This window comes from Passer montanus, unplaced genomic scaffold, assembly GCF_014805655.1.
Source record: "Passer montanus isolate IOZ18808 unplaced genomic scaffold, ASM1480565v1 scaffold93, whole genome shotgun sequence".
In the NCBI taxonomy this organism is placed as follows: domain Eukaryota; kingdom Metazoa; phylum Chordata; class Aves; order Passeriformes; family Passeridae; genus Passer; species Passer montanus.
In genome coordinates, this window is record NW_024374701.1 from 2147158 (window position 1) to 2168604 (window position 21447).

The 21447-nt window shown below is 56.8% G+C and overlaps 1 long non-coding RNA gene across 2 annotated transcripts; it reads right to left on the bottom strand.

The window, feature by feature from the left end:
• Window positions 1-5321: 5321 nt before the first annotated feature.
• LOC120495895 lies at window positions 5322-21334 on the bottom strand. 2 transcript variants are annotated; one of them, XR_005626174.1, is made up of 4 exons: window positions 21008-21334; window positions 20769-20926; window positions 9169-9336; window positions 5322-5526 (listed from the first exon to the last, which is right to left on the bottom strand). It is a non-coding gene; the product is annotated as an uncharacterized LOC120495895 (long non-coding RNA). The 2 variants fall into 2 exon arrangements; XR_005626175.1 differs by having other exon boundaries at window positions 20769-20923; window positions 21008-21069.
• Window positions 21335-21447: the final 113 nt, after the last annotated feature.

Here is a 21447-nt window from a genome sequence, read left to right on the forward strand (position 1 = left end):
GATGCTCAAGACAGGGCAGGGATGCTCAGGACAGGACAGGGATGCTCAGGGATCAGGCAGGGATGCTCAGGACGGGGCAGGGATGATCAGGACAGGACAGGGATGCCCATTGCAGCCCGGGAAGTGTTCGACCCGTGCTCGGTGCGCGGCGCAGCGGGGCCGCTGGAGGGCGACCGGCGCCCGGGAAAGGGAACGGGAACGGGAACGGGAAGGGGAACGGGCCGGGGTCGCTCCGTGCGAGACCCCTCTGGGCGGCGGCAGCACCGCAGCCGGGACGGGAAACGGGGCCCCGCCGCTGGAATCCCGCATCGCCGGCAGCCCCACAGAAGAGCAGATCCGTCACAGCACACCCCTGTTGCAGGAGACCCCCGTCACCGGGCACCCCATCACCGGGCACCCCATCACCGGGTACCCCCGGCACAGGGAACCCCCCGGGAAGCGTGGTTGCCCTCAAAACTGCTACATTTCTGTCGGAAAAAGCCCTTTTGCCCTGGCGTGCGCTCAGCCCGAGCACGAGCTCCGGTGCCTGGGCACGGTTTGTCTGCAGAGCCCCGCTCTGCCCTCCGCCGGCTGCCCGCGGCCCGGGAAGGCTTCAGGCGCTGAGTGTTGCTGTGAAGAGTTTTCATGCCGCAGGTTTAGCACAAGCAAACATGCCAAGAAGCTGAGCCCTGCCCACCCCGCTTCCCTGCCCCGCAATTCCTCTCGCTGATAACCCCGGGGCGCCGGCCCGGCGCCGCTCGCCCCACGGCCCCGCAGCCCGGAGAGCCTCCCCGGCCTCCGGAGCGGGGTAGGGGACCTGGGAAACCCCTCCAGGGCCATCGTCCCGCTCGGGATGAAGACAGGGAGCTGGATTTGGAGTTTGGAACAACTCGTGCTTGGGCAGCAGCTCTCTGCTCCCAGTTCGAACATCCTTCTGGTGTTTGTTTCACCTGTGCTTGGGCACAAACTCGCCCGGTGCCCACACGCCGTGGGCAGAGACCCCTCGGGAGCCCCTGTGCTGCCCAGCAGGGCCCAGTGCCCACCCCGGGATGGCTCTGCTGCTGCAGCCCCTGCAGCCAGCTGCCAGCAATGGGAAGGTGGTGCCAGAGCTGGAACAGCTGCAAACCCTGATAAACCCTTGGAGGGTGAAGAGCGGGGTCTCCGGGGTGTCCTGCAGGAACAGCTGCCCACAGCCAAGCTTTGGCCCAGGCACAGCACCCGGGGTGTTTAATGCAAGGTCGCACGGTGACAAAATAAACCCAGACAGAAACTTGGCCTGGCCGTGGGGGAGCCGCGGGCAGGAGCAGCCCGTGGGAACCCTCGGGGTGCCTGCCCAGACCTCGCTGAGCCTCCCGAAGGCACCGGGCTGGGCTCGCCCGTCCCAGAGGGACAGAGGCTCCGCGGGGAGCCCGGCGCTGCCACAGCTGCCTCTCGTCTGCAGGAGCCTCGGCCGGGTGATTAATCTTTTGTCACAGAGGAATCGGGAGAAGCAGCGATTAATAAACGCCAGGCCCAGGCAGGAACCCGCCGCAACCATCGCCCTTCCCTGGCGGCGCTCGGGGTGCGCCGGGCACGGGCGCAGCGCAGATCTCCCCGGGGAACCAGGGTCAGCGCTGTTTGACGAGGAGGAATCACCAGCGGGAGGATGTTTGTTTTTGTAGCAGCTGGATGTGTCTCGGGAAGGGATGGGAACGTCTTCTGTCACTCGTGGGCCGGGAGGAGGCTGGCGGGGCAGGGATAAAGCTCCTGACAAGTTTGGACTAGCCGGCGAGTTGATTAGCTGAGAGATGAAAATTCACAGCTCGGCGCTTGCAGGGGCCGTGAGCTGCTGGAGGGATGTTTATGGGAGGGGAGAGCGTCCCGTGCCCGCCGCCCGGCCCCGGCGCTGCTGGGCCCGCCGTGCCCGAGGGGCCCGGCAGGGCTGGGCAGGGCACCTGGGACAGCAGCGGGACCCCAGGGCAAGGACACCCGCGGAGCCGCACAGCCCCGCAAAGCCATGGATCTGCACAGCCATGGAACTGCACAGCCCCGCCATCCATGGATCTGCACAGCCACACAGATCCGTGGATCTGCACAGCCATGAATCCGCACAGCCCCGCCATCCATGGATCTGCACAGTCCCGCACAGATCCATGGATCTGCACAGCCCCGCCATCCATGAATCTGCACAGCCACATAGATCCATGGATCACAGCCCCGCCATCCACGGATCTGCACAGCCACACAGATCCATGGATCTGCACAGTCCCGCCATCCATGGATCTGCACAGCCACACAGATCCATGGATCTGCACAGCCATGAATCTGCACAGCCCCGCCATCCACGGATCTGCACAGCCCCGCACAGCCCCGCCATCCACGGATCTGCACAGCCACACAGATCCATGGATCTGCACAGTCCCGCACAGCCCCGCACAGCCACGGACCCGCACTGCTGGGAGCTGGGGCTGCGCGGGGCCAGGCGGGGACAGAGGGGACCAGGGGACTTTGTGGCTGCCCCGACTCCTCCACAGGCCTCCGTGGCCACCCCAACAGCCCCACAGCAGCCTGGACACGTCCCACGTCCCTCCGCGGCCGTGGGCACCGGGCTCTGACAGCGGGCACTGCCTCGGGAGATAATTTGAGGCGAGGGTGACAAAGAAAGCCGGCCTGGCGAGTGCAGGCACTCCTCAGCTGAGAGCCCGGGCTGGGCTGGGTCTGATGGGACCGATTACCCGCTGATAGACAGAGATAAATGTGTACAGCTGGAGGCAGAATAAATCGATGCTATATGTTGTATAATTGTCTTGAAAATAAGGTAATGCCGGGCTCTTGGAATGCTTTGATCTTATCAGAAAGACAAGGAATACACTAATGGCTTTAATTAGACTTTGGGGATGAAATGAATTCAGCCTCCTGGGTGAGCTGGTTTCTGGAATTGACCACTGGTGGGGATAGAAAGGCTTTAATCAGATTTAGGCTCTTTAATACCCACAACAGTGTGTGTCTGCATGTGTGATACAGACCTGCTGCTCACGGTGTTTGGGGGGCTCTGAAGGCTGCATGTGCTTGGGCCAGAGAGACATTTCTCAGTGTTCTTTTCCAGCTGAGTTTAAGCTCAGCAGAAGCTACTAGTTTTATTTATTGACTTCTAAGTTGAAAACAACTTGTCAAAAAGCAGGGGAAAGCTGGGAATCATTTAGCTTCCCAACAGCAGGATCATGGCAGCGGCTCGGCAGCGAAGCAGCAAGCTGGTCATGTATTTAATTGTTAATTATTGCATATACCGGCTACAGCTGAAGCAGGGGACAAGCTTCTTGTCTCTCCAGGAGCCCGTGTTTGTGCTGCCCCCGAGAGCACCCGAATAAGCAGCGTTTGGTGCACAGAGGAGGAGCAAGGTCTGACTCAGCGCCGTGACTCAGCGGGTGCAGCCGCGGCTCGTCCCGGCTGGTGTGGAGGGGTGGGGATGTCCCAGCTCTGGGGGGCTCTGCCTCTGCTCCCCCCACGCCTGTCAGGCCACGGCCCCGAGTGTCCCCCGAGCAGCCCCACACCAGCATCCCCCAGAGCCCGAGCTTTGGCTGGGATTTCTCAGAGCCTGCACCTGACGTTCCCTTGGTTGTTTCCCAGCAGAACCGGAGTGCTTGCTAAGCAGCAGCAGCCCAGATGCTGACGCTGAACAAGCCGCAGTTACTCCTCCTGGGCTGTGTTTATGCCTTCCCTGCTGTAACTGCAGGCTTGGATTATTTTGGTCGGTTGACATTATCTGTTGTGCTTCCCTTATGTTAATTTGCTGGGCTTCGATGAGCTCCTGAAAAGGATTTAATAACACGAGCTGCTGCCAATGAAAGCACAACCTTGCTCAGCAGTCACTGTGCAGCCAAGCCCTGGGCTGGCCGAGCCTCCAGGCGCGCTCTCAGCTCCCTGTGAGCAGCTGAGGTTCCGTGGGAGCTCAGCGAGGCCAGGGCTTGCCCCCCAGGCAAAGGGGGTGCTCCCAGCTCTGCCGAGCCCTGAGCCCCCCAGGGGCACCCTCGTGGTGCTGGAGACGGGGAAAGCCCCAGCTCAGCCTTGGTGTATTTGGTGGTTCTGGCTCAAATGGCCCCCAAATTAGGGAGCCAGGATGAGACCGCAGATCCCCAGGGATGCCCGTCCTGTATCCCTCATCCCAGAGGGGTGACACACACCAGTGTGGTGGGGGGATCCACCCTGACCCCAGGGGAACATCACAGGGCCATGGACCCCTCGTGGGTGCCCCACTCTGAGGGGAGAGGAGGATGCAGGAGCACAAGGGGAGGAAGGGCACGCCAGGGACCCGTCCCCCCACAGCACCCCACTCACACTGCCCCAGGACGTGAGATCACCCGTGTGTGTGGGAAAGCTCCTCACCTCGGCACAAACACACACACGCTTAGTAACATAATCTCTTAAAAGCAAAATCCCAGAAATTCCTTTTTCTTCGTGGAAAAAGTTGCCTGGGGGAGAAGCTCATAATGAAGGATGAAAGCTTAATCCTTGAAGCAGAGCAGGACTGGGGGGGAAGAGTATAAACATGACAGTTGTTGCTCAGTGAGTCAGAAAAAAAGGGTGAAGGGATGAAAGTTGTGGTGGGGCAGGAGGGCGAGGGCTGTGGGGATGGGCTGTGGGAGCCCTGCAGCTCTTCCTCCCTGCCCGGGCCATATCCATCACTCCAGAGTTTCCCAGGACAAGTGCACAGGTGATCCTGGCAATTCCAGGAACAGAAAAATGCTCTGTGCTCCGGTGAGCCAAGGTGGGAGAGTAAATGGTGCTCTGCACTCGGGTAATTCACTGCTGGGGACAGCCCTGGGTGACCAGGTGTCAGCATTAAAACACTGGGAAGGAGCTTCAATCAACATCAGGCACTGAGCATTATAAAATAAAGCAGCAGTGTGTCTGATTGATTTCCCCACGTTTTCTGAGCTGTCAGCATGGACACTGACAGTGCTCAGAAGAAATGCACTGAAGGAAGCAGCTGTGCAGCACCTCACTGCCATCCCTCAGTAACCTGCCTTCTGCAAAGCCAGAGAAACCTGTTCAAATGAAAGCTAAACCTCTGCAGTGCTGCCTGGTTGAAGCTGAGGCAGGGCAGTGGCAGGAGGAGAACACAGCTCACAGCTGGGGACAAGGACACAGGGGTTGTGCACTGGTGGCCCATTTAGGGTAGTGGAAGGAGCTGGGCTGATGGTTTGGGGCAGAAATGGGAATTTTCCATAGCGGCTCTTGACAGGTCCAGGGAGCCAGGCCAGGTCAGAGCCATTGTGTGTCCCAGGAGGCCCCAAGAGAAAAGCTCCCCATTCTCAAAGGGGTTTTCCTTGCACAGCATCCCCGGTCTGAGAGGGAAAAACAAACAAGTTCCACTTCTTTATTTTTAATTGGCAGTGGAGCAGCAGAGGTGGGGTTACACTCTCCAGAGCCCAACCTGCTCTGTCTTTGCTCACTGCACAGCAACGCTGTTTATGGACTCGGATTCCAACCTTCTCCTCTCTCAAGGCTGTGAAGATGTATTTCCTCTTGTGCCATTTCTCCTTCTGGCAAGCAGGCTCCCAGGTGGGTCTGGAAAATGTCAAAGTGGGAAATAAAGTTGTTCGCTGAAAAAAAAAGAAAAAAAAAAAAGAGAGAGAGAGAGGAAAAGGGGAAGGACAAAAAGGAACAAGCCCAGAGGTGCAGTGCGAGGTCTGCTGGGAGCCCTGAGGAAGGAGTGTGAGCACTCAGACTCAGGGCAGGATGGAATTCCCACCCTGTGCCACCACGGCTCCGTCAGCACGGCTCAAGGCTCTGAACTTTTCATCCCTGGAGCGGGCTAAAACCACAGGGCAAGACAGAAAGAAATAAAAACAACCCGAAGCTGACCTCTCTGGCCTGCAAAGGACAGCAAAGAGCAGGCAGGCACCTGCTGGGCTGTGGCTCTGGCCCTGCAGCAGTTCTGCCTGAGGGACCCTCACCCTGCCCAGGCAGCGGAGCCCCAGCACAGAGGTGACAGGTGGCACCACCACAGGTGACACCACCACAGGTGACACCACCAGGCTGCTGGCGCAGTGCCACCTCCACCTGCCGAGCTGCCTGGCAGGAAAAGCTGGACCTGCACGTGCCCGTGAGCGTGAGCTGGGAAGGGCGTCGGGGCTGGGCACAGATGCTGCAGATTAGGGAATGAGGAGCTGGGAGGGTTCTGCTGAAGACATTTTTCCATTCGTGAGGCCATGGGGTGGAGCGGGCGAGCGGGGGGGCAGCGCCTGCAGCAACAACAAAAGGCAGAGCAAGGGGGAGGGGAGCACGAGGGAGAGATTTTTGATTCATACTCAAAAATTACCCAAACTTTATTGCCAGAATGTCTACATTTTTATGTGCTTAAGCACAGTGAGTTATGGAAATCTTAGAACAATGGAATGATCTCCTTCATTGCCCTCAATGCGTTCAAAGTCACCACCCCTCCTCACCAAGAGGAATCTCTTTTTCTGTTTTACTGACTTCCAAAAATGCCTCTGCTATCAACACCCTCCACGTGCATCTCATAAATACCAGGGTGGGACACGGGGCTATTGGTGTGTGTTTTTAATAAACCCATCTCTGCCCCAACCCTTCCTCAAGAAAGTTTTTATGGCATTCGGTTGATTTGGCAAATTTTCTGCTATAACCTGCCTGAACAAGAGGGGCTGTGAATTCCTTGATTCAGGTCCAAGCTCGGAGCTTTGTGGCTCCCCTGCTCTTGTCTTTGCTCTGTGGGAGTCCCTTATCTGTCAGTCACGTACTGATCTGATAAATCCTCGGCCTCCCCGTGTGCGAGCGCTGCAGGGCGTGCCTCGCTCGCTCCGTCTGCCAGGTGAGAGCAGCAGCGCCAGCAGTGCAGCGCCAGCAGTGCAGCTCCAGCACGCGCTCTGCAGCCCCGAGCGCGCAGAATGAAGCGGCTTTGGGTGGGATTCAGCGCTGTGGAGCAGCAGGGAGCAGACCCCTCCGCTCCTGAGCGCAGCAGCCGCGGGGAGCGGGGATGCTCTGCCCGGCATCCCCCCCGAGCCGGGAAAAGCCCTTCCCACGGCAGCTGAGCCTGCGGGGAAGCGCAGCAGCGAGCGGCAAGGGCAGCGGGAGCGCACGCCAGGGCGGTTTCCCTCGCTGCCGAGATAATTCCTCCCCAGCCCTGAGAGCAGCGTGCTCCCCGGCTGAGAGCGCGGCCACACAGGCCTGGGCTCTGATTTACAGCCTGCCGCTGACGGGGCTGCCGGCAGGGAAAGTGCTGAGGTGGGAGAAAAGGAGCGGCACGCCGGGAGGAGCGCCGGGGCGGCTCCGGGAGCCGGGCCCGTCCCGCCTGGGCTGCGAGCGGAGCGGCTCCGGTGCCGGGGCGGCGGGGCACGGAGGAACCCAGTGTCTGCACAAACCCTTCTGCCTGTCCCCCATTCCCCAGGCTCGTCCTGGCCGTCCTGCCCTGCTTCCAGCCCGCTGGGCAGAGGGAAGCTGAGCGAGCCACCGCAAAACGTCTGCAGCCCTATAAACTGACACCGTTGTTTATAATATTTGTAAGTGCCATTGCGTGCTGATAGCTGCACTCTGACAGAGAAAATTTACTTTTTTCCTTATTTTTTTAAATAAAGTTGGGATGTTGCACGTCCCCCAGAAGATGCTTTGGCCATTAGCCTGGGTTTGTTTGTTTTTCTGCTTGCCCGAGGTGACACAGGGAGGGCCATGTCCTGCTGCTGATGTTCTGGCACTGTCACAGCACCCACAGAACCCACAGCACGGTGCTGGGCTCACCCTGAACCAGACAATCTGAATCCCTGCTGGTACCAGGCTGGCAGCCAAAATCCCAGGACAGAGGCTTTTACCAGCCTTCCTTCCTTCCTTCCTTCCTTCCTTCCTTCCTTCCTTCCTTGCTTGGATTTGAGGGATGGGAATGAAAAGCTGTTCATCTAGGGGATGAAATCCCTCCGTGCACCCTTCACATCCCAGGGATGAAGCCACGACTTTGTCATCACTGTTTGTGTGCAAACACTCCTCCATAGGAGTCAGGGACTTTGCTGGGGGCTCTGCAATTTCCTCCAATCCCCAGTTTGCTTATATTGTGCTAAAACCAAACAAACAATCCCTGAAAGGCAGCAAGAGCTGCAGGAATCTTCTAAAAAAAATTGCAGCAGGGATTTATCAGGGCTTCAGCAGGGATTCTGTGAAGACGCTGAACCTACTGATGGGCACCCTCCAGAGCACCCAAGGCTGCTTCCCATGGTCAGGGATGGGGCTGACACTTCACTGACCTGTCCATCAGCTGAGGCACGACAAATCATGGAATTATGGAATCACAGAACATGCTGGGCTGCAAGGAGCCCACGAGGGCCATCAAGTCCAGCTCCTGGCCCTGCACAGCACAAACCCAAAACAGGAAACAAGGCAGAGGAAGTTTCTAAACACACTGAAGGTGGTTTAGGGAAAGAGGTTATGAAATGCAATTAAAGGTTTTATAAAGGGTCCTGATCACACTCCTTGGTCACTGTATGATTTTGATCACAAATCAGAAAATGAGCTGGAGAACTGAAGGGAAGGGAATGGTCAGGAGGGCAGTGGACTGGTATGGAATCAGTGTGGACATAAAAGCGAGTTTGTAACAGCAACCAAGCCATGACTGAGGCACAGAAAGCACCTCAAAATATGGACAAGCTAATTGCAAACCCCGTAAACACTGAATGCAGCACAAGCATTGTGAGTCTGACACTTGGCTTCTCCTGCTGAGCTGCTGGTCCAGCTCCACTAAGCCAGAGATTCCCTGCTCCTCTTTTTGATACGCATCACTCTCGTTTTTCCATGTTGCTGGACACAAGAAGGAAAAGTCCCCTGAATGAGCCGTCAGGGCGAGCCCCTGGTTGCTTTCCCAGCTCCTCCCTGAGCCGCTCCAGGCACCCGGGGGGAAAACAGCACAGAGAAGGAAAATGCTGCAGTTTGGGGGGATGAACAGACCGTGGAAAGGCCCTCGGTGTGAGTCCTCAGCCAAGAGCTGCCCGAGCTCTGTCACTGTCCCATGCCCGGGGCCAGACTCCCAGCCCCGCGTGGCTCCACGGCATGGGCCCACTTGGCAGACATCCCTCTGTCCATTACCAGTTAATGCAGTGGAACTGGCTGACAATGGGCTCAGAGGCTGCCAAAATCCAGCATGAGGGCTGCAGATGTCCCTGGGACCGGCAAACCCTGCTGGAAGATCCCCGTGGAATGAAAGGTTACCCTCAATTTGCTTCAGATGCTGCTCGCTCCATCCCACAGCCATCGGGAGGAGGGGCCTCCATCGCAGAGAGAAGATAAATCCAGCTCTGTCTCCAGACTGTTATTGTCTCCTCTGGTTCAAATTAAGGGACTCGGGTCATTTTTTATATGTTGCCGTTTGTCTTTTACCTGAGGGCATTGCAGAAAGGAAAAGAGAAAAGGTGAATCCGGCACGAAAGAAGGAAGGAGCAGAGTCTTTAGCAGACAATTAACTGAGCTGACATCGGGCTCTCCCTCGACACCGAAGTGGAGATTAAACGCAGGCAGACACAGCTGATGCCTTGCGGGTGGGTCAGCGATAAATCAGCACCAGTGGCCGTGGCTGCACGGCAGCACCCAGCCCTGCTCACAGGGGTGTCACAGCCCTGTCCCCAGGGGTGTCACAGCCCTGCCCCCGGGGATGTCACAGCCCTGACCCCAGGGGTGTCACAGCTCTGACCCCGGGGGTGTCACAGCTCTGACCCCGGGGGTGTCACAGCCCTGTCCCCAGAGGTGTCACAGCCCTGTCCCCGGGGGTGTCACAGCCCTGTCCCCGGGGGTGTCACAGCTCTGACCCCGGGGGTGTCACAGCCCTGACCCCGGGGGTGTCACAGCCCTGACCCCGGGGGTGTCACAGCCCTGTCCCCAGGGATGTCACAGCCCTGACCCCCAGAGCCCCATGGTGCCACGGCCCTGGGAATGCCCTGGCACAGGGAGAAAAAGCATTACCTTGCTCTGAATTTTCCATGCTAGAAAGAAAACAAAACAACTGCTGCAGTGGAAATATAGAATGAGATTTAGACCTGTGATCTCTGCTGCTTTTATCAGAGCACAAGCAGCTCTATCCCAAAGCAGTCTCTTCTCAATGTATTTGGTGATTTAATTAAAACAAGAAAAGAGATTTTCTCTTTGTCAAAAGCAAATTCATCTCATGTTTCCACTGAAAGAAAATGTAAGCTTTTAGCAAACAACAGTTTGATGAAAATCTGTTACTCCTGGCCTGTTTGGAGCACTCAGGGAGAGCTCCATCCCCACACCCAGCACTCGACCTGGCTAACCACAAACCACACGCCTGCCTTGGGTCAGGCTCCTTTTTTCCAGCACTCTGATTATTTTTTCTCCTGGGGATAGGGCTGGGAAGGACTCAGCCTTCAGCTCAAGACAAATCCTGCCCTTTCAGTAAAGTGTAATAAACTTCTTCCCCTGACACATAGGAAAATGTTTTAAGGCAAGACTTTATAGAGAGCATCAATCACTTTGGAGGTGATGGAATTGCTGCAGAATTATAAGCAAGTCTGAAGTGTCTACAGAGGACTCTAAACACTGTCTTCTATTTATTCTCTGTGTCCTTTGTAAATGTAAACTTCTGTGGAGTTCAGAGGCCCTTCCGTCTCCACAGCCTGTCAATCCAGCACCTTTCACCACCGCTAAAATCACAATTAAAAAAAAGGGGGATTACAAAAACAAACACAGAGCTCGCGCGCGCGAGTGATGGCTGCGGACTGTTGTGGGAGCTGGGATCCTGCCCTGCCCGCCCCTCCGGGCCCTGGGGCAGGGCAGCAGCCCTGGGGCTGCCTCCTGCAGCCCCCCGGAGCAGGGCAGGGGCACTGGGACCCCTCCTGCAGCCCCCCGGAGCAGGGCAGGGGCACTGGGACCCCTCCTGCAGCCCCCTGAGCAGGATGAGATCTGGGAGAAGACAGGATGGAGACCCAGCTGGATGCAGGGTGAGTTTCTGCCCCTGCTGAGCGTGGGCAGGTTCTTATCCCCCCAGACACAGCCAGCAGGAAGGGTCACGGTGCCCTGGTGCACAAACAGCCTCGGGGCTCTGCAAGGCCCGAGCAGATCGTGCAGAGGACAGGGCACTGACAGCGGGGTGTGGGAGAGCCATCCCAGCTGGAATGCTGCTGGGGGAGCAAGTGGGAAGTGACTTTTTCTTCCACGGAATGAAAAAGGAGATAAAAGCTCTATAAAGTTGGAAGATAATCTATATTAAAAACTTCTCTTTGACAAAATAGCTGGGAAAATTACTTTATACATTGAAATATTCCACAGCTGCTCCAGGGGGAAACTTGTGTCTTTTGAAAAACACCTTCCATGAGAGACTTCCTGTGACCCTGCAGCATCCTGATCCCAGCACCCTGGACACAGAGGCTGCAGTGTTTTACCCCTGCCCAGGAAATAAACAACTGGGAGCCTTTTGGCTATTTGCATTAGCAGAGTTTTTGGTAGGTGCAAACAGCTCTACACAAAACTGCACACCCACAAGCATCACTTTAACATCACGTTAAAGAGGGAAATTCCTGCGAGGGTCAGCCCATGACCCACCTCACCTGTGCCCGAGGGACAGTCCTCGTCCCACTCCAGTCCATGTGGCACTGGCTCTTGCCAGCATCTCTCAAAAGCCCTTTGCCACAAACCCACGTCAAGACGCAATTATTTCAGCAGAAAAGCAGCATGTTGGAGGCTCCCCTGTAACACCTCACTACGTGATGCTGACAGCCAGAGCTCAGAGAGGTAACGCGGGGCATCTCCTGATGCTCGCTGCGACCCCCATCCCCTGCCGGGCCGGGGTCTCAGAGCTGGCACCCGGCGCATCTCCCGCAGGTGTGCGCCCCTCCCGCGGGCCGGGACCGAGCCGGGCCGGGACCGAGCCGGGCCGGGACGAGCCGGGCCCGTACCCAGCACAGAGCCCGGCCGGTACCGAGCCGGGCCGGTACCCAGCCGGGTCAGTACCCAGCACAGAGCCCGGCCGGTACCCAGCCGGGCCAGCCGGGCCCGTAGCCAGCAGGTAGCGCTGCGGGTCCGTCCCCGGCTCCGCCGCGCCCCGCGTCCGCCCCGCGCTGTCCGTCTGTCCGTCTGTCCGTCCCGAGCCGCAGCAGCGGGCACCGAGCGGGCTGCCCAGCCTCTCTCCGCTGTCCGCCGGGACCCCCGGGGTCTGTCCCGGCCCGTGTGGGGTCCCCGGAGCGGGGCCTGTCCCTGGGGCTCCTGCTGGGAGCCGCTGCCAGAGCCTGCGGGCAGCGCAGGGAGCGCGGCCGCGATCGCAGCGGGTCTTTCTCGCTCCAGCATGCTGAAACATTCCAGCGGCCGCGGCATTCCTGCCTCCTGGCTGCCCTGGAACAGCTGATCCCTGTAGGATCGCACCCGCAGCCTCTCCCGGGCTGACCCGCAGCATCCCAGCCCGCCCCGGCCTCCCGCCCTGCTGCGCCTGCTTTGTTTGCACTGAAGAGTTGCTGTAGCAGAAGTGCAATTCCAGCAAAAGCTGGCAGGGAATCCAGGGGCCAAGTCCGGAGTAAATTCTGATAATGCTGTGTTTACATCAGGAATTTCTTTGGCAGATTAATCACATGAATGAAGGAACAGATGGGAACTGGCTGCAGACACCGTAACGGGAATTCCAGCGCAGGGCCAGGCTGGCAGCCCGGCCCTGGAAGCGCCACTGCAGGAAGCAGGGATGGGGTCAGACAGGGACCACTGCTGGAGAAAAGCAGCACCCAGAGGAGAACTCTCCTCCCAGAGCCCGTGGAGAGCAGCCAGGCCAGCAGCTCGTCCCCCAGCACACGCCAGCCTGTCCTTCCAAGGCTCGGGACATCCAAGAAACGAGGGGTGTCAAGGGCACCATTTCAGGAATGGTGTCACGCTCCTGCTGCCAGCCTCACCCTCACCACCTGCTGGTTCTACCCGCTCTGGACTCAGGTTGCACTCGGGATTTGAAAGTACACAAGGTCAGAATTGCCCAGGAGCAGGTGACCAGCGCGGGCACAGTCAGTCAGTGCAGGACAGACACAGCCACCAGGACAGACAGACACAGCCACCAGGACAGACACAGCCACCACCACGCCTGCCTTTTATTTCCCAGCGGCTGGGATGCCAAACCTCCCAGACTGGGGGATTATCCCCACAGTCAGCCACTCAGGAACATGCCCCGTGCCTGTTGAAACAGCCCTTTGCACCAGCTGTGCCCGTGTGCCCGGGGAGTGACAGGCTGCCAAGGCTGCTACAGGGCAGGGGGGACTGAAACAGCCCTTTGCACCAGCCCGTAGCTGTGCCCGTGTGCCCGGGGAGTGACAGGCTGCCAAGGCTGCTACAGGGCAGGGGGGAGCAATGTGCTGGGAGCAGAGTGTGGGCAGCCCTTCGCTGGCCACAGAGGGCTGTTTGTGAGAGGCAAAGGTCTTCCTACGAGCTGCTCCTTCGTTCAGAACTGTGTGATCACCTTACAGTGCCTGTGCCCCTCCGGAGAGCTCAGAAGCCAGGCACCCGGGTGGGCAGTGAGCAACCAGGAGTGCTCGGGGAGGATGTGGCTACATGTGCTTCACGTGGGTCTAACATTCCCACAGTGACATCTCCAAAATCCTTCAGGGATAAATTGGTTGCTGGCTGATTTGCAAAGCATTCAGGCAAAATTATGAGGAGGGAGGTTGGTGGGGAGCCAAGCGCCGGCCCCGCGGGAGGCTGCGTGCCTGGGGGTCACTTGGATGCTCATCCCAAGGCCCTGGGCAGCTCAGCCCGGGCCCCAGGGGCTGACAGCCTCACACGGCAGCCAGCAAACGTGGAGCAACCCACCCTGACAAAGGGCTGAGTGCCCTGGCGCTGCTGGGTAAACAGGACCATGGTGAGTGCACACAGCAGGGCCCTGGAGGCATCTCAGCATCTTCACAAAACCCCTGTGACTGCGAGTGGCACCAGAAGGGACCCAGAGCACAGTGCCCGCTGCCAGCCCCACAGCCCTGGGCAGGGACAGGTTTGGTAGGCAGGATTTCGACAGCCAAGGGGGAATTGGTCATCAAAAAAAGCCAGGTAAGACAGCAAAAAGCCCTCACCATGCTTTGCATAGCCACAACATACTCCACACAGACCAAAGCAGTGGCCAAGGGCACCCATCCATCTCCTCCAGCCCACCCTGTCTGGAGGTGACGTGGAGTTCTGGGCTCTGACAGGGCTGGAAAGCTGTTGCTGGAAAACCTGAGATAGGAAGAGAAATGTCGCCCCAAATTTATTGTATTTACTTTCTCCAGTGTTTTCAGAATTTTTTAGTCTTCAATAGTTTATATTATACACATTTATCAGCTTTCCTTCAGGCTTTTAACCCCAGATTCACTGTCTCAGGTTATAGTGGGAAGTGATGAAATGGGCATTCCTGGAGCATCTGCTCAACAGAAGGGCTGTGGCCAAATTTCACCAAATGGCCAAAATGAACCCAGTGCAAGGCTGGTGCACAGTGAAACCTTCAGTGTCCCTGGCACCGTGGATCTCCACACCCTCACAGTTACCAGAAGAACCCACCCATTTTATTACCACCTCTATCCACATATTTCTTATTCATCAGCACTGGATTATTTTTATTTTTTCAGTGGAGAAGTAGGCAAACCCACATGTTATCAAAATTTTTTTGCAACTAAAATGGCTTTTTCTGTAGCAATCTTATTTTTTAAGAGCATTTTCAGCCCAGCCAAGGCAGCCAGGAGTGACACCGACCCCACCTGGCTGTCCTGCCTGCGAGACCCAGCCCCGGCAGGAGGGCAGTAGTCCTCGAAATAAGGGGAAATCACACAAATGAAGGGAGGACGTGCGCGAAAACGGCATTTAAATCCTGGCAAATGTAGGGATAATGAGTAAATTAACTCCCTGGCTGCGATCTATTGAGCAGCAGAGCCCCCAAAGCGCACAAAGGGATCAAAGGCGGAATTTGCCGTGCTCTGGCCGGGGTGCCCGCCGTGCCCGGGGGGCCGAGCGGCTCAGCAGAGTTCAAAGGAGCCCACACAGCCCCGCACAATTCCCAGGTTTTCTGGGGGCTCGCTTCCCGAGGGAGCAGCGCGGCTGGCAGCGCGGCCGGGACAATGCGCGCTCCCGCTGGCAGGATTAGCCATATAGCAGGACAGCTGAATCAGACGCTCAGCCCTTAACAGGATTACGCTCCCGGGAGCTCCAATGAAAATACAGACACCCCTGCCCACCGCGGCCCCCGGGCTCGGAGCCTGCGGGGTTTTCAAACCGCGATGAAAGCGCGGGGCTGGGCTGCCCTGGACCCCGGAACGGGCTCAGCGCCCTGCCAGCCACGGGGCTTTGCACAGGGACAGAGGGAGCCGGTTTTAACCGAAAAATCAGGATTTAGAGTAGATGTTGGGAAGAAATTATCTGTGCAAAAATGCCCTGGCACACGTTTCCCAGAGAAACTGTGGATGCCCCATCCCTGGAAGTGTCCAAGGGTGGCTGGACAGGGCTTCGAGCAAACTGGTCCAGTGGAAGGTGTCCTGCCCACAGCAGGGCTTGCAAGGAGGTGAGATTTAAGTTCCCTTCCAACAGAAATAATGTGAAGATTCCTATGATTGAGGCTCCTCGGTATTCAAGCTGGCCCCAGCTTTGCAGCCGCCTCCAGAGCACCCCAGGGGCAGAGGCTGCAGCCTCTGGAATGGAGCTAATCCAGCAGCCTGTGTCCCCTCACCACACCACGAGCAGGACTTGCTGAACCCCCTGCCCACACCGAGGTGTGCCCTGGCAGCAGGGACAGCGAGTGGCTCTGCTGGGGGAGCTGGGGCCCCATCAGCACCACCAGCAGTGGGCTGGAGCCCAGGGGAGCTGGATCCTCTGGGCACACGCTCTGCAGGGCACAGGCAGGGAAGGGGTGCCCAGCAGGACAGCAGAGGGGCAGGAGAGGAGCTGGCGAGTCCTCTCCACTGCCAGGGTTGAGAGCCCTGCTACAGAGTGGGGGTCTTTCAATATTCCTCTTTTGGAAGGATCAAACCTTCCATTTCCATGGAAACACAAACCTTTAGGTGCCCAGTCTCAGGGTCTCTGCATTCCTCCAGGGAGGCTGGATGCTTCTCCTGTCACACCCCTCACCACCAGGATTAACTGAACAACCAGGTCAAAACAGTGCCTGAATTCAGCTCAGCAAGAGGCCGCTCTCATTACATCTCTATTTCCTTGAAAAGTGGATTTGCACCAGACCAGACATTTTTAAGATACAGGGAAGCACCAAGCTAAAGAGAGATGTACGTTTTCCAGGTTAACAATGATTTTCACCTGCTCCAGCCTGGAATCACCACAATAGCAGCACACAGGTTATCAGAGCAAGGCTGAAAGCACAGCGTGCTGCCCTGACTCCTTGTTGGATTTCTGAGAGGCTGGCAGCTGAAAAGCTGATCCAATTTATCCACAGTTCATTATCCAACATAGCATGACATTGGGACACTCGCAGACATAATCCAGCTTCCTCCTGCCTTGCAAGATGTATTGACCAAAGGCAAGAAAACAGAGCATTAATAGCTCTCCACTGTGCAGCTGAATCTGGGCAGCAGCAATGAGATTCTTTGGGCTATTTCTATCCCATCTCACACAAGAGTAAATCAGAAGCTTCTACAGACTTTCATTAAATTTCTCCCCATTAATACCAACATAGCAGAGATCAGAATTTATCTCTTTTTTTTCACATTTTTCTGATATTTTAAAAAATGCTAAAACTCTTCAGCTTCTAGCTGAGCTTAAGATAAAAGTTAACCTCTGAACCACAGCAGTATCTTTCATGTAAGGCACAATACAGAGAGGGCTTTTTGCAGTGGTTTTGCTCAGTAATGTGTGTTTCAGGCTGTGTTTTCCCCCATCCTCACCTGACTCTGAGGCAGGGTACAAGGAGCCACTAAACTTCACAAGAAATTTCTGGAGGTGGCAAGAGGCACCAAGAGTGCCCATGGAATGAGAGTGGCCAGGAGTGGGTACGAACCTTGCTCCATTCCTGGAATTCTTCTGGCCAGCCTGGACGTGCCATGGAGCACCCTGTTCCAGTGGAAAGTGTCCCTGCCCATGGCAGGGGGTCAGAACACGAGGATCTTTGAGGTCCTTTCCATCCCAACTGTTCTGTGATCCTGTGATCAGTGAGAGGAGAGAGAGGCCCTGTTCTCTACCCCCTGACCACCTGAACCACCCTTGAGAGGCCACATTTTGTGCCTCCCCAGGCCTGGCTGCTGCCCTGGCAGATGCCCCAGGGCAGCGTGAGGGCTTTGTAATAACCTGTTATCTGATCTGAGCTCTCTGGCCTTTCCTCTCTGGCAGACAGTCCTTCAAACCCATTCAGGGATGATGAGTCACTGAAGAAGCACTTAAAATCCATCCTGGATGATAAGGTTAGAGCTATGTGTGGTGCATTTCCTGCCCTAGTTTGGAGTTATGCTGGGGCTCTCCGCACTTCCTCGTTTATTCCACTTTCTTTCTCCTTCCAAACTCCCCACCGTGCTAAGCTGCAGTACCTCAAGCAGTTCAGTGGAGCTTCATCAGGACTCAGTGACCAGGCTGGGCTTCAGCAGGGAGCAGGCAGCAAGGATGGGTCAGGTCTGGGGAGGCACAGCACTGCCTGCCTCGAAGGGCAGAGAGCACCCGTGGGAACTGATCAGGAGCTGCTGCAGGGATGCCACCAGCCAGGAGCTGCTCCTCGCTCGGCTGAACAAAGCAAATAATCTCAGCGTGTGCCTCCTTTAGACCTTTCACCATCCTCATGGCCCTCATTTGGACAGTCTCTAACGGCTTTATAACTTTCTTGTACTGTGGTGCTCTCCAGGACCTGAGGCGAGGCTGCTGAAGGGTCACCTTTGCCCAGGTGGGTCACCTCCAGGCAGGAGAAGGTGACCCCTGTGCCCAGGGGCTGAGCGTGGGCTCATGACAGCAGCACTAAACCCTGACCTCAGTCGGGCACCCACTGACCCACACCCCTGCTCACAGCCTGCCCCTCACTGCCTTACAGTGACGATAAGAAATTTGCCTTACATCAGTGAAATGATCATTCTTAATACTCAGACACCGATCATATTCCTGAGGAAAAGGAAACATAAATCCCTCCCGCATCCCTGGACAGGAGAGAGCTAATTAACCCTGGTCGTTCCAGCCAAGGCCCGGCCGTGTTGGTGCGAGCTTTGCGGTCAAAGCAGTGAAAGATTTGGCCCCATTTCCCCATTTTCATTAATCACAGGGAAAATTCTCCACTTAGAAGCAATGCTAGAGATATACCTGATAGGGCTTTTTTTTCTCCCTTGGCCACTTCCCACTTGGCAACAGGGATGAAGTTCTGCCTTTGCAAAACATTTTGAAACCTGTTTCTGTTCCAATTCAGAATCACCCACCCCAAAGCTTTCCAGGTTATCTGTAAAATAAAACCTAGAGAAATTGATGGCTTGAAATGCTTCAAACTGATAAACTCAGAATATATTATTTTAACTGCAATTTTGGTTTGTGTTATAAAGCAGAGTGAAAATGTTAAAAACCACAGAACAAATAGCCTTTCGAAATGGGAAATGTTTTGAAATTGAAGAAATAGAAGAAATGTTTTTGCCCTGGGGACCACCTTCCCTTTCCTCCAAAGCTTGACAGAGTTTCACAAAACATTTCAAGCTTGATGTGCTGTGTTTTGGGGGGAGCTGAGCTGTGTCTGCTGGGGAGGGCGAGGAGAAACTCCAGGAGCAAAGAAAGCAGCTGGAATCCAGAGAAGGTGCACGGTGCCACAGCGGGATCAGTCCCTCCAGCTGGGCTCCAGGGCTGGGTTAGGCTTGGTTTAGGTGCCCCTGAGCCCCGTTTCAGGGGCTGTATTGTCCAGGGGAGGCCGAGGTGTGCACGGGAAGGCAGCTGCTCCGGGGTGAGCAGCAGGCAGCCCAGGCTGCTCCACTCCTGTAAAAACCCACCTCAAACCCTCCCCTGGTTATAAATAAAGCAGCCCTGACCTGGGAGATGAATCAGTGGGCTGGTGTCTCTGCGTGATGTCACGCCGTGTTTTTCCACAGGCCTGTCAGGTGTCAGCCCCCTGCAGATTGATGGCCGCGCTCCCCGGCCCTCCCGCACGCACCGTGCACAGATGCCTCTGCAGGGGATGGAAACCGGGGCCCTGTGGGTATTTTTGGGTGTTGTTGCACCGTTTCTGGCCGCCGGTGGCTGCCATGACTAGCACAGCTGGATTTGCAGGGATCCCTCTCCAGCTGGGTGCTCGGGCACGTCCAGCTGCTCCAGGAGAAGCCTCTCGCTCTGGTGGGTGAGGAAGGGAGGGAGGGAGCCAGGTCTGGGCTGATGCCACAGCATGGGATGGGTCTCCTGATGGGAAACCAGCTCTTTCCAGTGCACCACACCTGGCAAAGGCCTCGGGAAGGCACAAAAGCTGCTGGTTGGAAACCCAGGTCTGCTATCAGGGTTTAAATTTCACTATTTGACCTTTTCTCCTGCTTGCAGTTGAACCTGCAGCCTGATCCCCTTCCCACGTCTGGCAGGCAGGAGCTGCCCAGCTCCAACAGGCACCAGTGGGCTCCAGTGGGAGGGAGGATGTCCCCACAATGTCTGTGCCCAGGTGGCCACGGAGGCCAAAGGGTTACACACACCTCACAAGGCGGGCACTGCATGTCCACACAGCAATCCATCAATTAATCTGAGAAGGAACAGAGCAATTAACACTGGAAGCAGGGGACAGGTGACCCAAGCACACGCTGTCACCCTGCTAACAGGGCTGCCTGTGCCTGTTTGTTTGGCTGCTGTTTCTATGGAGGTGGGGCCGGATCGAAGGGTCAGCTCACTGCTTATTTCTATCTATCCAAAATGCATTCTTACCACCTCAGAGCCCGAGGAGACAGCCAGGGGCTACCTGGGGACTGCTCAGCCTTTGGGAGCTGTGCTCTTTTGGAGGATAAAAGATCTTCTTAACATAGCCAAGTGCTGGGGTCACCAGGACTCAACACCAGCCACAGGCTGGCCTTTGCTGGACCAGGAGCAGGGCTCCGGGCTCCCCTGGCCCTCATGTCCTACTGCTGTCCCCCAGCAAGGAACCCCTTACCCACCCCGAAAGGAACCCCTACCCCATCTCCAGGTGGCTGGAACTGCTCCTGAGCACCCTCCTTGGCACAGCCTGGGGCATGTGGGGGCACAGGACCAGCTCTGCCAGCTGCAGACACCCCAGCACGGAGCAGGACTGCCTGTCCCAAGCCACCTCTCTCCTGGGCTCCACGGGTGCCACTGTGCTGGTGCCACAATGCCCAGGGCTGTGTTCCCTGTGTGCTGTGGCTGGAGAGGAAAAGAGCTCCAGGGAGGCTCCAGCAGCACATCCCTTCTCTACGAGTCCAGGAGCTTGGCCGAGCTGCATGATCAACCCCAAAATCAGCTCCCAATAAATATGGCTATAACAGGGCTTTGCTCCCTCAGGAAAAGGGCTTCCCATGAGGTGAGCCAGCCTGGCACTGAGGGTTATCCCAGGACAGTGATTTTTCCCGTGATTATGCAAGGCTCCGAGTTATTCCTGGGGCTGCCACGTGAGGGGTGAGCTCCCTCCCAGCACGGGCACTGGGAGGCACGGCAGCAACCCAGAGCCTCCTCTGCTCACACCCAGCACCTGTAGGCACGGTGACAGAGGAACCACGCAGGAGAGACAGCAGGAGAGGGCAGGGCAGGGCAGGGAGACCCCACTGCCTCCATCTCCTGCAGAGAAGGGGGATCTGGAACCCATCCATGGCTGGCAAACCCTGTCTGATGCTGCCCTGAGCACACTGCAGGCTGGATGCCACCCATGGAGCAGCTCTTTGGAGCAGGGAATGCTCCAGACCAGTCTTGCCCATGCGTTTACTCACCCTGTTCTCCTCCTCAGGTGTAACACTGACCATGGCTGTTCCTCTGCCCTTCACCACAGCTCTGTGTGTGACACCAGGCCCTGCAGCTGTCCCAGCGTCCTGGCAGGACCAGTCACCACCTCCAGCACCCAGAGTAAGTCTGTGGAATGACCGACCTGCTAAGAAAATAGAGAGCCCGTTCCTTTGAAGTTAATGAGTCGTGAAAGCCTTTGAAAGCAGAGCCTTGTTTATTTACTCACCACAGCTCATGTGGATGAAGCACCCAGTCACTCTGAGCCCCGCCAATTTGAATGGAAGATCAAACACGAGGCTCTGCCCTGGCCTCTTCACTGCCCAACACAGGGAGAGCCTCAAAAACCCAGGGCAGTCCGTGGGCTGTCAGGTGGGTTTTATGGAGACAAGCATCAAATAAGCCACAGGGTGACAGAGAAATTCAGTATCCTGGGTGCAAACCTCAGCCTGAGCATTTCACCTCGACACCAAAACTCAGCTGTGACCCTGCAGGCAGCATCACCTCCCCTCCCAGGGCTGGCACTGCTGCCACTTGCTCTCACGCTGAGTTCCAGCCCAAGCCAGGGGTCTCTTGCCCAGCCCCACATCACAGCCAAGACCTGCACATGCACATGAACGTGGTGCTTGTCACCTCCTCCCTTTCCCTCCCCTCGAGAGCAGGACACTC